At 36.4% G+C, this 12,094-nt stretch overlaps 1 long non-coding RNA gene across 1 annotated transcript; it reads left to right on the forward strand.

Annotated features, from left to right (window-relative positions):
- Window positions 1–558: 558 nt before the first annotated feature.
- On the forward strand, window positions 559–7,729 carry LOC130581244 (uncharacterized). Its single transcript, XR_008966203.1, has 3 exons — window positions 559–723; window positions 1,205–1,268; window positions 7,289–7,729. It is a non-coding gene; the product is annotated as an uncharacterized LOC130581244 (long non-coding RNA).
- The last annotated feature ends 4,365 nt before the right edge of the window (window positions 7,730–12,094 follow it).

The raw sequence follows: 12,094 nt of genomic DNA on the forward strand, positions 1-12,094 counted from the left end.
TGCTATACTATAAATATATATATGGAAATATGTATTTAAATTTGTCTTTTTGAAATAATTTGTGTGCTGTAACTTTGCAGATTCCTTGTATGTTGAGGATGTAATCAACTTTGAGACTGAAATAGAATGCAGGAAGATTACACAAAAATGACAGTTGTAAATGGCACAAGCTTCTTTGATTTTTTAAATATTTTAATTTTAGGAACCTTACAGGCATAAATAATGGTAACATTAGTTACCTGATAGGGTATGTAACATTTGTTGGGTTTATATTGTGGAGAAATACCTTTAGCACTTTTATAACAGATTTGTACCATTTCTCATGAATTAAATTCTCTTTTTTAGGCTCCTGGTCCTATCAGTGGTGCAGTGCTGATGATGCACCCATCTCTCCGTGGATGTTTGCACAGGAGGTGTGGCACTGCCAGGTGGGTCTGGATTTCATCGAGAAAAGGATTGACAATGATTTCTCTGATCCAACAATTTGGATTGAGAACACATCTCTTTTTCCACTGTTTTAATAATTTGGATATTGGCCTCATTCTTCAAGCTGGGTGTTGAGGCAGTCCCATTTTGTGGAAGATTTTGGGTTCTGCACTGTGTTTRGCACAAGATGGAACAGAGGAAGTTTCTGGTTCTGAAGCGCAGCCGTCYTTCAAACATTTCTTCACACTCGAATGGTTCAGCTCTGTGATATCCTGGACCTGGAGTGGCACTCCACAGGTAAAGGTGAGAAATTCCAAGTTGCCTGAAGATTTCAGGGCACTTTTTTACATTGTGAAGAATCAGAAGCCTAGAAAACTAGGTCTCTATTCACTCCCTCTGTGTCTTTATTCTGTAGTGATGGCATTAGCTTTGATAAAACCAAATCAATTTCAGCATGGACCACTATTCCACTTGAACCTTCCTTGGATCTGGAGTAATTTTTCAAAGCTAAACTGTGCTCGTTCATGAGCATAGATGTATAGAAAAAAAAAGAAAATTCAAGTTTTCTATCTAGATTTAGTAGCTATCCATATGCTACATCAATACTGATTGTAGTTTCACTACATTGTTGTAATCATTTTGTCTCTCACCAAAGTTAACATGAAAGTCCATTTTCATGTCAAACAACTCTTTTTTTTTTTTTTTTTTTTTTTTTTTTTTTTTTTTTTTTTTTTTTTTTTTTTTTTTTTTTTTTTAAATTTACTATTCAATGGTGTAGAGCTGGTTGATGCTGGAGAAGGACTCTGTTGCAGGAAGATCCCTGTCAGTGGCTGGGCATTCAGGTTGGTGAGAAAATTCTGTTTTTTTTAGAAGTGAGAGAAGACTGAATGTAGAAAAAACTGAGCTGGAAGAAGCAGAGGGCAATTTTCAATGAATATTTAATGGTTCTGGAGTTCATGAGAATGTTCGGAGTTGTTGAAATTAATTATGAATATCAAATTACTGTAAGCAATATACTGTATAAAGCAACAAGCTGGTTTTACTRTCAAAGAGGAGGGGAACGAAAAGCAACAAAACCAACCTCTTATTTGCACAAACAGAAGAAATTTTTGTTGTGGAATAAAAGCCAATGACTGAAAAAATAATGAAGGCAGCTATATGAGAGTTTATGACAGCACTTGCGTCTGCCAAAGGGTGGAATATTTTCCCATATTCAGGTGGGTGATGCCAGAACTGAAGATTAACTTTAGATCAGGGATATATTGTATAATTTTCTTTTTGGCATTGCTGATTTAAATATAGGGATTGAGCTATGCAAGAGTGGGAAGCAGATAAACTATCATTAGCATCATTCTAGTAACACCAGCTGCAGTGAATACCAAACAGGTTTATACTTAGCAGGGGAAGGTAAATGTAGCTGCAGAGAGATTTGAGCATCTATTAACAGCTTGTCCAGGGGCTGAGATTAGAGAAGCCTCCCATCCGTTGATATGTTTCACTCACAAAGTGTTCTGCTTAACATTAAGATAATCACTGTTTATGAGAAGAAGAAAATCAAAAATATATATGATAAATCAGACTGCCCTATAGGATTCTAGGTCCATGCCTGGTCATAAATAGAATTTATTACTTCCTTCCTCAACACACAAGACGAACTTTCAACAAATCAGGCATTTAAACCTAAAATTTAGTGTGTGCTATTGCCAAATAGTCTTTTGCTGCTGTGGAGTCTTTTCAGCTCATGATACTGAAAATTTCCTACAAAACAAGCAAAAAACAGGTACAATTTTCATGATTTGCAACCAGTTTGCAGCACATTTGTATTTTTTCAGTATGAATCAATGCACACGAATTACAAATGTAATTTCAGCCATCCTAGTACCATATTTTGTTACATTATGAAGCTTTTTGGGTTAGTTTCTTTTAGGCTTTAGTCACTTCTTGGGTTTCAGTGGTTTGGATTTAGGGTAAACCTCTCTGTTTTACTGCTCCCATCGAATGTGTGGCAGCAGGACAGTGTCACTGTCCCTTGGCTCGTGAACAGCTGTGTAGCTCAGAGTGGCGCAGGGTCTGGTTTTCATCCCAGTTTTATGACTGTGAGCTGCTCTGCCCTAAGATACAGGGGCAGTGATAAAACAGACATTGACTTCTGTGATTCAGAGGGTTATATTTATATACCTGATAGAAAAAAACCCACACTTTTTATATAAAATTAAATGGTCATCTCAGCTACTTCATAACATTAGGATAATGCATATTGATTTCAGGCATATTTATTTCCATAAAGAAAACAATTGGATGTTTCTGCCATCATAATCTTGGTAACTTTCTGGACCCTGTCCTTTGTTTAATTTAATGACTGCTATTATTGGAAAATTGCACTAAATACACCAGGTAACATTTTTCTATTTTGCTTCTCAAGGGGCCCATGGAAATAAAAAAAAATTATTTAGCACAAAAATGTTACTATTTCTATATATTATTATAAAAGAACAAAGAATAATGTATTTAAAAGCGAGTGTTCTCTATACATTAGTTCTGGGTAATTTTGAGAAATTTTKTATAGTAAGAAGAGGAAAGTGGCAAGTTAAAAATCGAGTGTAGAATTCAGATGAAATTCTTTTGGCTTCCTGTTTACATTATAAAGGTGAAATTGGAAGAGAAAGCTTTGCTCAACATATTTTTTCTGTTTCAGAAAGTAGCTTGTGCCTGGTTTTTGAGAGTTTGAGGGGTTGTAAACTTCARGCTTAATTTCTAAGCACTATGGAAACTCTGTCAGCTGTCTCAGCAGATACACATCATCACACACATACATCTTGGCCAACAGAATATTTTTGAGAAGAGTTTATGCTTAATTGGAGTTATTATGGAATGGCTGAATCTTTGGGTCACAAAAATTTCATCAAAAGCAGAGTGAGCTGGAAATTTTTGGTAGGAATGAAAGATGTTTCACCTACACGAACTATAGCTATGATCCTTCTTGTATCTCTGAAAGCCCAGTAAAAACTGTCTTCATCAAACCTCGCAGCCTTGACTATTAAMAGTGGTATTAATAAGGAATACTTCTAATAATAGATAATTTTTGTATTTCATGCCAGGTCATATATTCCCCTTCCTTCCAAAAAAACCTGGTATAAAGAGGAATAACAAGAGATAAAAAATGTATGTGCCATGTTCAGTCTCTGATGGAGACAGGAACATAAAAATATTCTCTCATCTCTATAAAAATGAGTGGAGCTACTTGTCCTCCAGTGTTAAATTTAACATTGAAAACACTGCTGAAACAAGTGTATTGTGCCTTGAAAAATGACTCAACCTTACCTACAAGTAATTTTTCATCCGCTCCAGTCACCAGTTCACTTCTGTTTGGACACAGGATTAAGGCAGAAATATGAAAGTAAGATTGTTGCTTTGATCATCCTTCAGCTGGTTTTTATCCCATTTTCTGATCATTTTGCTCATTTTCTGGGGGATGCAGCCAGAGAATTGGTCAGTGTCTGTGTCYGGGCTGAGGCTGGTGAGGAGTGCTGTCCCTCAAGGTCCCTAAATGTCCTTATTGGTGGCACTGTGACRTCCAGGGCACCCTCAGCAAGCTGCAGCTGACACTGAGCAGTGCAGGGCAGATGGCACAGGGGAAGGAAAGATTTAATGATTTGCCATGTGCAGGGCATTGCCAGCAGCAAAGCYCTGGTAGGTACAAATCTCCACACCTCCGTATCCCTAAATCCAGTTTACCTAAAAGAGAGGCCAGACAAAATTAAGATAATAGAAAGCAGTTCTATTTATTGAAGGGCCTTCAGGTACATTCAGGGCAGTCACAGCCCACCCAGGGGCGGCACCCAAAATGGACAATGGGTCACAGGTTTTTAATATTCTGTAAGTTTTGGCCATTTGCATTTCGGGGTTTAATCCTCTAAYTACAGCTTCAGTAATAAAGTTGTTTACTCCAAGTTTGCTCCCCCAATTCACTGTTGTTTCCATCTCTTGGGCCCTGAGACAGTGGGGTGTCCTTGAGTTTGGGGCCTGGAGAGGAACTGTTTTGTCAAAAATGGAAGAACAGGAGCTCATCACTGTACGCTAAAGAATTACAGGATTACAGATACGTGAAAAATACAGAAGTTAAAACCCTGAGGCATCATCCCCAGCCATGGCCAGTGACAAGGTTGAGCTTGTGCTGCTGAGTGCACGCTCACTGTCAGCTACAGCTGATCAGCTGATGTGAGATCTTGTGCCACAAGGCCAAAAAAAGAGATTTACCGATGATTCGCAGAGATGATTTTGGGGAAATTAMTGTGAGTGTTAAATAAAGGATTTGAGCCATGAATTCAGGGCTCAGCACTTTCCTGTTGTGCCACAGAAGCTGCAGGAAGAAAACAAACAAAAGGCAGTGACAGGACGTGTTCCAGAGATGATTTTTGTCGTTCTGATAAGTTACAAACTTCACCTCCATCACACCTCRGGGCAACCTCTTCTTGTTTTGATCATCTATAGATATTGGACAACATTAACATTCAGGAAGACAAACAGATTACTTTTTAATGTTATAATTGCCTGTATTGTGATTTTTTTTTTTTTGTTGTCTCAGGACCTGAGAACTGTCTGGGGTGTATGTTATAGGGTTCCACAGGCTTGTTTTTTGGAAACAGAGCAGAAAGTCTCTATTAAGGCTGTCAGTTGCAAAATAAAACCCCTGTAAAAGCATTATTGAAAATAATGCTATAAAATCTTTTATAGTATAAAATCTGAAGGATTTCTCCAAAAGAAAAGGATAAAAAGACCTAACAGGCAAGATGAGAGCACAGTAAAGTAGGTTTTCCCCATTAAAATAGGACCAAGAAAAAACCCACAAATAAACCAGCATAAATTATTTCTGGTTCTCTTTTCCCTGCTAGCAGATGACAGTGATTACACTAATTACAGTTATATTTTCTGCAGAAGTTTACAAATAATGTACAAAATTAAAATATTGCTTCAGATTGCATTAGTCAGATGTTAAAATTACAGAGACAAAGGCTTCATGTGAACTTTTTGAGGGCAGTAATCTCAGGAAATGGGCAATCCAAGTTCAGCATTGTTCTGGCAATGCATTCCCTTCGCAGTAAAATGCTGAACAGATGTATCTGATAGCGGCTGTAACCTATTCAGGGGGAAGCCTGCCAGTGCTAACCTACCACTGGTAGAAAGCAATAAAATGTCTCTGGAACCTGCTCACTGCATATGGTTCGCCCGAGGTTACTGTCTTGCCTTTCTTACAATGTTACCCAATAAATCACAGAAAATATGGATTCATTTTAAACTTGAATGAAATAAGACAGGGGAAAAAAAACAAAAAAAACAACCTATCTCAAAGAGCAAATTTTGAGGACTGCTGGGTATTTTCATTTCAGACATGAAATCAGCTATTTATAAGACTAAACTATCTAAAAATGCCTAAAATAGTGCCACTAAAATGTTTCTATTCTTGCTTAATATACTTATTTCCYTTTCAGACAGAAATGCTATTGCAGCTTACACTTATACAACATCTGCTGTGTTAATTATCAATATATTACTAAGCCCTGAATTTCCATACTCAAACGTAATTCTTTGAAACATTACGAGAAACAATGGATTTAGGAGTATATCACTTGGGGATTTGATGTACTGCTCAACTTAGATTCTTTCATTCTGGCCAGATGGAGTTCATAAGAAGTCGTGGGGGAGGAAGCCTCTAAACTATTGCCAAAAAATCTTTAYTGCACATGCAAGACTTGCACAAATGGTGAAAGAGCAGGTTATCCAACAGGGAGAAAAAGCATAGGTTTTACATATAAATCAGTTATGGCCTTAATGCAAAATCAAAGGTAACTYTGTTTCAGACTGTCCTCATGCACTGCAGTTTCTGTTTGAGATGAGCCATTTGCTTCATCTGTGCCCGTATCAGTTTCCACAATGGCAGTGCTTAAAATGCCATGGAGCAACAGATAAARAGTTGGAGTCTTCCTGTGATATGTATTAAAGACCAGAACTTTGAAAGATAAAACCAAGAAGAGATAAACAGTCAAAAATTCTGCAGGTTTGAATTTAAATTACTTCCATTTGGAGAGGGGGAAAAAAAAGGGTATTTTTAGTTGCCTAAGGAGGATTTGTATCATCTGCATCTGAGCCTGGCACCTTGACCTGMTTTTAAGACAAAAGAGGTGAGYTGCCACCTTTAGCAAGCCAGCTAARTTGTTTTGRTKATTTCTGTGCATGAGSAGAGCTGCTCATGTTTCTGTTTTTCCACTGATGCCACGGGCAAGTTCAGCATTTGGACTGACCAGTGTGATCCCCCCACGACCACGGCTCCCTCACGTTACGGAGTGAACACAAGTGAGCCGAGGGACAGCACACCTCATAGTTTTCCTAATTTATTTCTTCATTTACTCTGCTCATGATCCTCTTTAGAGAGTGCAAATTGTCCTGGAATCGAGCAGCCAGGAGCCAGGCCCAGGCCAAATGGCATGGATGCTCATTTGGGTAATGGGGTTATTTACAGAGCTGCTGTCTTTGGCTCTGGGTGTGCTCTGGGCAGGTGAACCATGGACCATCTTGTTAAACCTGCCTGCTTATTCAACACACCTTGTGTGGATGAGTCCTCTGGATGTGCAGGGATTTGATAGCAATGAATCTGCCTTAAGGTCAAAGAGCTTTTTTTTCCTGGGGAAATACATTAATTTATTGCACTGTATGGTATGTAGTAGGATACAGTTTAAAATATGTATGACATTCTTTAGGCCTTCAGAAAATGTTTATTTTAAAAGGATTGACTGTAKAAATAAATTTAGAGAAAATATGAATTCATCAAGTGCTACAATTAAGATTCCTTTGCTTTTCTTGGCAGTTCTTCTTGAAAAACGAAAATTTTGCTCTTTTGGAACGATGGGCCTCATTCCTAAGGGTCATAAATCAAGTCAAAGTAGCCTGGGGGATTTATACCAGAGAATGATCTGCACCACCAGGTAAAATTATTCCCGAAGGAAGATTCTTGGTGTAATTCCAATGAATTCACTGAATAAATGTGTCCCTTTAATCATAGATGAAATAATCCTGCTTCCTCATATGCGATGTCACCAGCTCRAAGAAAGATTTCTAATATGCTCTTTCCTCTCTATTCACTGCCTGAATTAAAACTAATAAGATCCCTTCAGCTGATTTCCTTCCCTTACCCAGACAATATTATTACTTTGTTACTTTATACTGCTTTTAAAATGGGAAGTAAATATTTTGCTAGTAAATAAAGATTAGGCTGCTTCACGTACTTAAAATCTTTACAAGATTTTATTAGAAAATATATACACCTGCACCAAAGAGTTGTAAATGTGCTCTGTAATGTACAAAGTTATATTCTTTATCTTTTAAATTATCATTTCTATGTGTTAACCTAATATCTACAAAGAGATGGGAAAGCCATAAGCCTTTGGAACAAAATAGGAAGTTAAGATATATGTTGGGAATTAACTTGGTCTTGCTTTTTCTAGTTCTTTGAAGGAAATAGAATATATTATAAACACATTCTTGAGTTTTTGCAGTGCTTTAAACTGCTGATGTTGCTTAGAAACACATTTCTTCTGCTTCTGTGGCTTTGAAATGTAGTAAGAGTAATAATTTTTGCTGGAAAGTTGTGATTTTATTTAGACAAAGAAAATGAGGCCCTTGCAGAGCACTTACTGTGAAATATCAAACACCACAGAGTTTACCATCATATATTTGTCCTACACCAAAAAAATAAAAATGAGATAGAGCTACAGATACAACAAATAACAATTATGACAAAGAAAAATTATTTTTCCAACAGAAATAGATTTTGCTGTTCTGTCCTGGAAATTTATTTTGATCATGTGTAGTTTATAAATGAAATACTTATGTTTGAAAAGAGAAAATGCTTGCTTTCACAGTTCAGTAAGAAAWTAAGATTTAGAGCTTTCATTTGAAGAACACACGTAGTGAAGGTCAAAGGCAAAACATGGACAACTTCAAACTCACACGGGATTTTTTCCAAAACTATTTTTAAAAGGTTCTGATTTTACTGTTGATTCTCATTTCAATAAGAGGGTAATATGCAATTAAACTCAGAAACCCTGTGTTTAAGGAACACGAAGGTTGTGACTCAAACTGACAACAGACAGGAAATTTAAAGTTAAGGATATAACCCTGGTTTTAAGTCATGTAATGGAAAAACAGAGAGCATTATAGATAGAGTGCCAGCCTTAGTTTCAATTTCCTGGCTTTTGTCAGTTTATGTCACGACATTAATTATGTTTAACATAACTTTTGGATTTAATTTCCTTGCCTGTTTTTCYGTATTTGCTTCTTGTTGCTGTTGCTGTTATAGGAGAAAATAAATTTCATAGCCATTAAAAAGGTACAGGTTATTTCACAGAATGTTTGGGGTTTTTTTTTAATTTTTAAAATTGTGCTGGTTTTGGCTGGGATAGAATTTCCTTTCCTCAGAGTGGCTGGAATAGGGCTGTGTTTTGGAATTTTTCTCACTTTCACACACCCAATTCTCTCTTACGTCCTTCAGTGGGGAGGTGAGTGAGCATCTCCATGGGGCTGAGCTGACACAAAAAAAAAAACTCCTTTTTTTTTTTTTCTAAAAGCCATGATGCATAATTTGGAAAACCTGTTTTTATATATCTCGCTTCTTATTGATAATTAAAAATTGTTATGATGAATTTGTTTTTCCTATTTATAGAAGACAGAAGTCTATGTATTTTTACAAAAGTCATTTGCATTTTTATAAAAGGTAATAAACTGATTTGAATAGCAGGCAATTTTGCAACCTACCACAATTTTAAAGCCAAATAGGTATTCTAGATAGAGAAAACTATATTTTCTTAGGTGTTACCACAGTTTATAGTCAGGGAGCCAAGCTCTGCAACATGGAGTTTAATGGTTCCAGCCAACACAATCTCATTACAAAAGATAGAAAATTGAGCCAAGGGAGGGATCTGGCCTTGCAGAATGYTCTGCACTCCCTGTGGAAGCTGATGTTGATTGTACAGAAGCAATTCATTGCCTTGTGATTTCGTATTAGTAGTTACTAATACCTTTATTACTTCCACACTATTGACATAATTCCATTCTCTAAAGCATATAATTCTCAGTTCATTCCCATATCTCAGTAGACAAAAGAACCATTAATTTTAGGGTGCTTTTCATTACCAAAAAATAAATGTGTTTATTTATGTATTTGTTTAAATTATGCAGTACATAGGGATATCTGTTTGAGAACAATTGATTTTTACCTAAAGTGGAAGTCCCTAGGTGCTGGGCATAAATCTAATCTTACTCTTTGAAGCTTTATAGCTACCGAGGAGCTGAAGTCTTGTATCACACAGTCCTTAGAAACCTGGTTGCAACACATTGACTTTCAAAGCACTTATTCCCAGCTTGCAGGCTCTTCAGGAGCTGTGACTGATGAGAATCCTTTAGATCTCAATTTTAAGTGTGAATTTAGAATAGGAAACTTCTAGATGTGTAAATAAATGCATTTCCAAACATTAAAAATTGATAACAGAATTTTGCCTTTTTCAGTTTGATATTTTGATACAACTGAATGGGATTTTTCATTTACTGAAGCTGGACAGGCTGAGGTAACATTTCTTGAAGAATTCCAGATCTTGGATCCTTAGTGTTGGTTGGAGATTTTGCTTCCTGATGAATATTCCTGCCTGCTTTTGCTTCCCCTGTTCAGCAGAAAATTCATCCAGTGTCAGTGGCTTGCAAATAAGGCAAACTTCTAAGGCCAGCTTTTTCTCCACGAATACAGTTTTTTAAAATAACAATTTCAGGTTCAACCTTTATGCACTGTAAAACTTAAAGTTGTGTTTTTGTAGCTTGCAACTCCTTAAACAGGCAAAAATCCCTYCCGATTCCGTACTTGGGTTTCCTAGAAAATCGGGAATAAACATGTAAAAACAGTAAAAGTAAATAACTTAAATGACTTTACTTGGTCCAAGTTTGAATTTTTCTTCCCACAGCTGGCAAAAAAACATGGAATAGACTGTACTTGCAGATATTGAAAAGAATCTGTTTTCTATAAGAGGTCAGGCAGCTTAATTGRTCTCTTTATTATTAAATACCTTTCAGTATATATGTTTTTAATGGCTAAAGMACAACTGAGTTTCAAAAAAGTTTTGTCATCTTAAACAAATTAGTGGTTGTTTTTGATAATGCCTTGTGCTTTTACTCAACTTTGATTAAGTGAAATAGTTTGGAATGATATGCCCAGGATAAGATTCCCACTATTTTCACTATTAGGATATGGATAAATGACCACTTAAGTCAAAGGAGGTCTTTCTGTRGAACTCAATATGCTTTAGTCTGCATCCAAAATTAGTTTTTGTCTGCTGTTTTTTTCTACATTTTGCACCATCAATGTAATTTGAGGTTGAGTTTTTTGTTAGTTTCTTGTTGTTTTACCTTTTTACATGCACCGCCACTTAGATTCATTTCCTTGCGTCTGTAGCATTTTTATTTCTGATTGGCTTTTAAGTGGTCCCAGGAATATAAGATCTTCATAAGAAAAGGCATGACTTTTATAGGGAATAAAAATGTGACTGTTAAGTTTATGTATCATTACATTAAAAAAAAATAATTTTTTCTTTCTTTTTTTTTTAATAACTGATAATAAAGCTCTCGGATGAGCTGTAAAGTACTGGTGTGGAAAACGACTTCTTAGTCACCACTATAAAGTATTTTCTAGAGAGCCATTCACTAAAATAGCCATTTTTATACTTTATCTGCTCATTTTGAATGTGGCCATTTTTTCAGTAACCTAGGACCTATACGTTTAAAAATTAAACATTTCTCTATAAATGTTTTAGAATGTGATATCACATGTTCTAGACTACAATGCTTGTTTTATTTTACAGTTTCTTTTTATCATCAAGATGCAGCAATGGCTCAGTAGAGGAAGCTGTGCCAGYTGAGTGTTCTATTTCACGTCACCAGCATTTCTCCTCATTATCTTTTCAAATTCCTTATTTACCACATGAGGCAGGACTGAGCTCTYGCAATAAAAGCTGCAGCTGTTTCTGCTTTTTTCTTTCTCCCTTTGCCTTCTGCTAAAGAAGATCCCAAACAGAGTCAACAATGGTCTGTCTACCCAGGAATTCAACATCAAAAGTTGGACCCAACATCTCTTGTTTTGGTAAATTCCCCTTTTCTACCCAAGAGCAGCAGCTTTTACGGAGTTTGTGGCACGACAGCAGCAGTTGTGAGGAAGATTGCAGGCTTTCATTAATTCTTGATTGTAATCTTTCATTAATTCTTCTGATCTGAAGATTTCTGTGGTGGCTCCAGGCTCCAGCCCTACAATTATGACTTGCTCTACTGCAGGTAAATTCCTGATATAAACAAAAAAAACAAAACCTGGGTTCAGCACTCAGGAGGCCACCCAGTGGCTGCTGTGCTCCTGTGTGGTGATACCTGWTTTGTACTGACAACCAAAGAACTTCTAAAGCCTGGATTCCCYTTGACGACCTCAGAATGAATTATTAAAACAGTGCTTTGTGAGCCATATATTCTGTCTCACACGTATATTGTCTCAAGATGATTGGCCTTTTTGTATTGTGACATGAGAAGGAGAAGCTGCTTTGATTCTGCAGCAAATGCAAATTAAAAAAAAAAAAAAAAAAAAAAA

Source organism: Malurus melanocephalus, unplaced genomic scaffold (assembly GCF_030028575.1).
Source record: "Malurus melanocephalus ecotype Western Australia unplaced genomic scaffold, MMel_1.1 scaffold_396, whole genome shotgun sequence".
NCBI classification, from domain to species: domain Eukaryota; kingdom Metazoa; phylum Chordata; class Aves; order Passeriformes; family Maluridae; genus Malurus; species Malurus melanocephalus.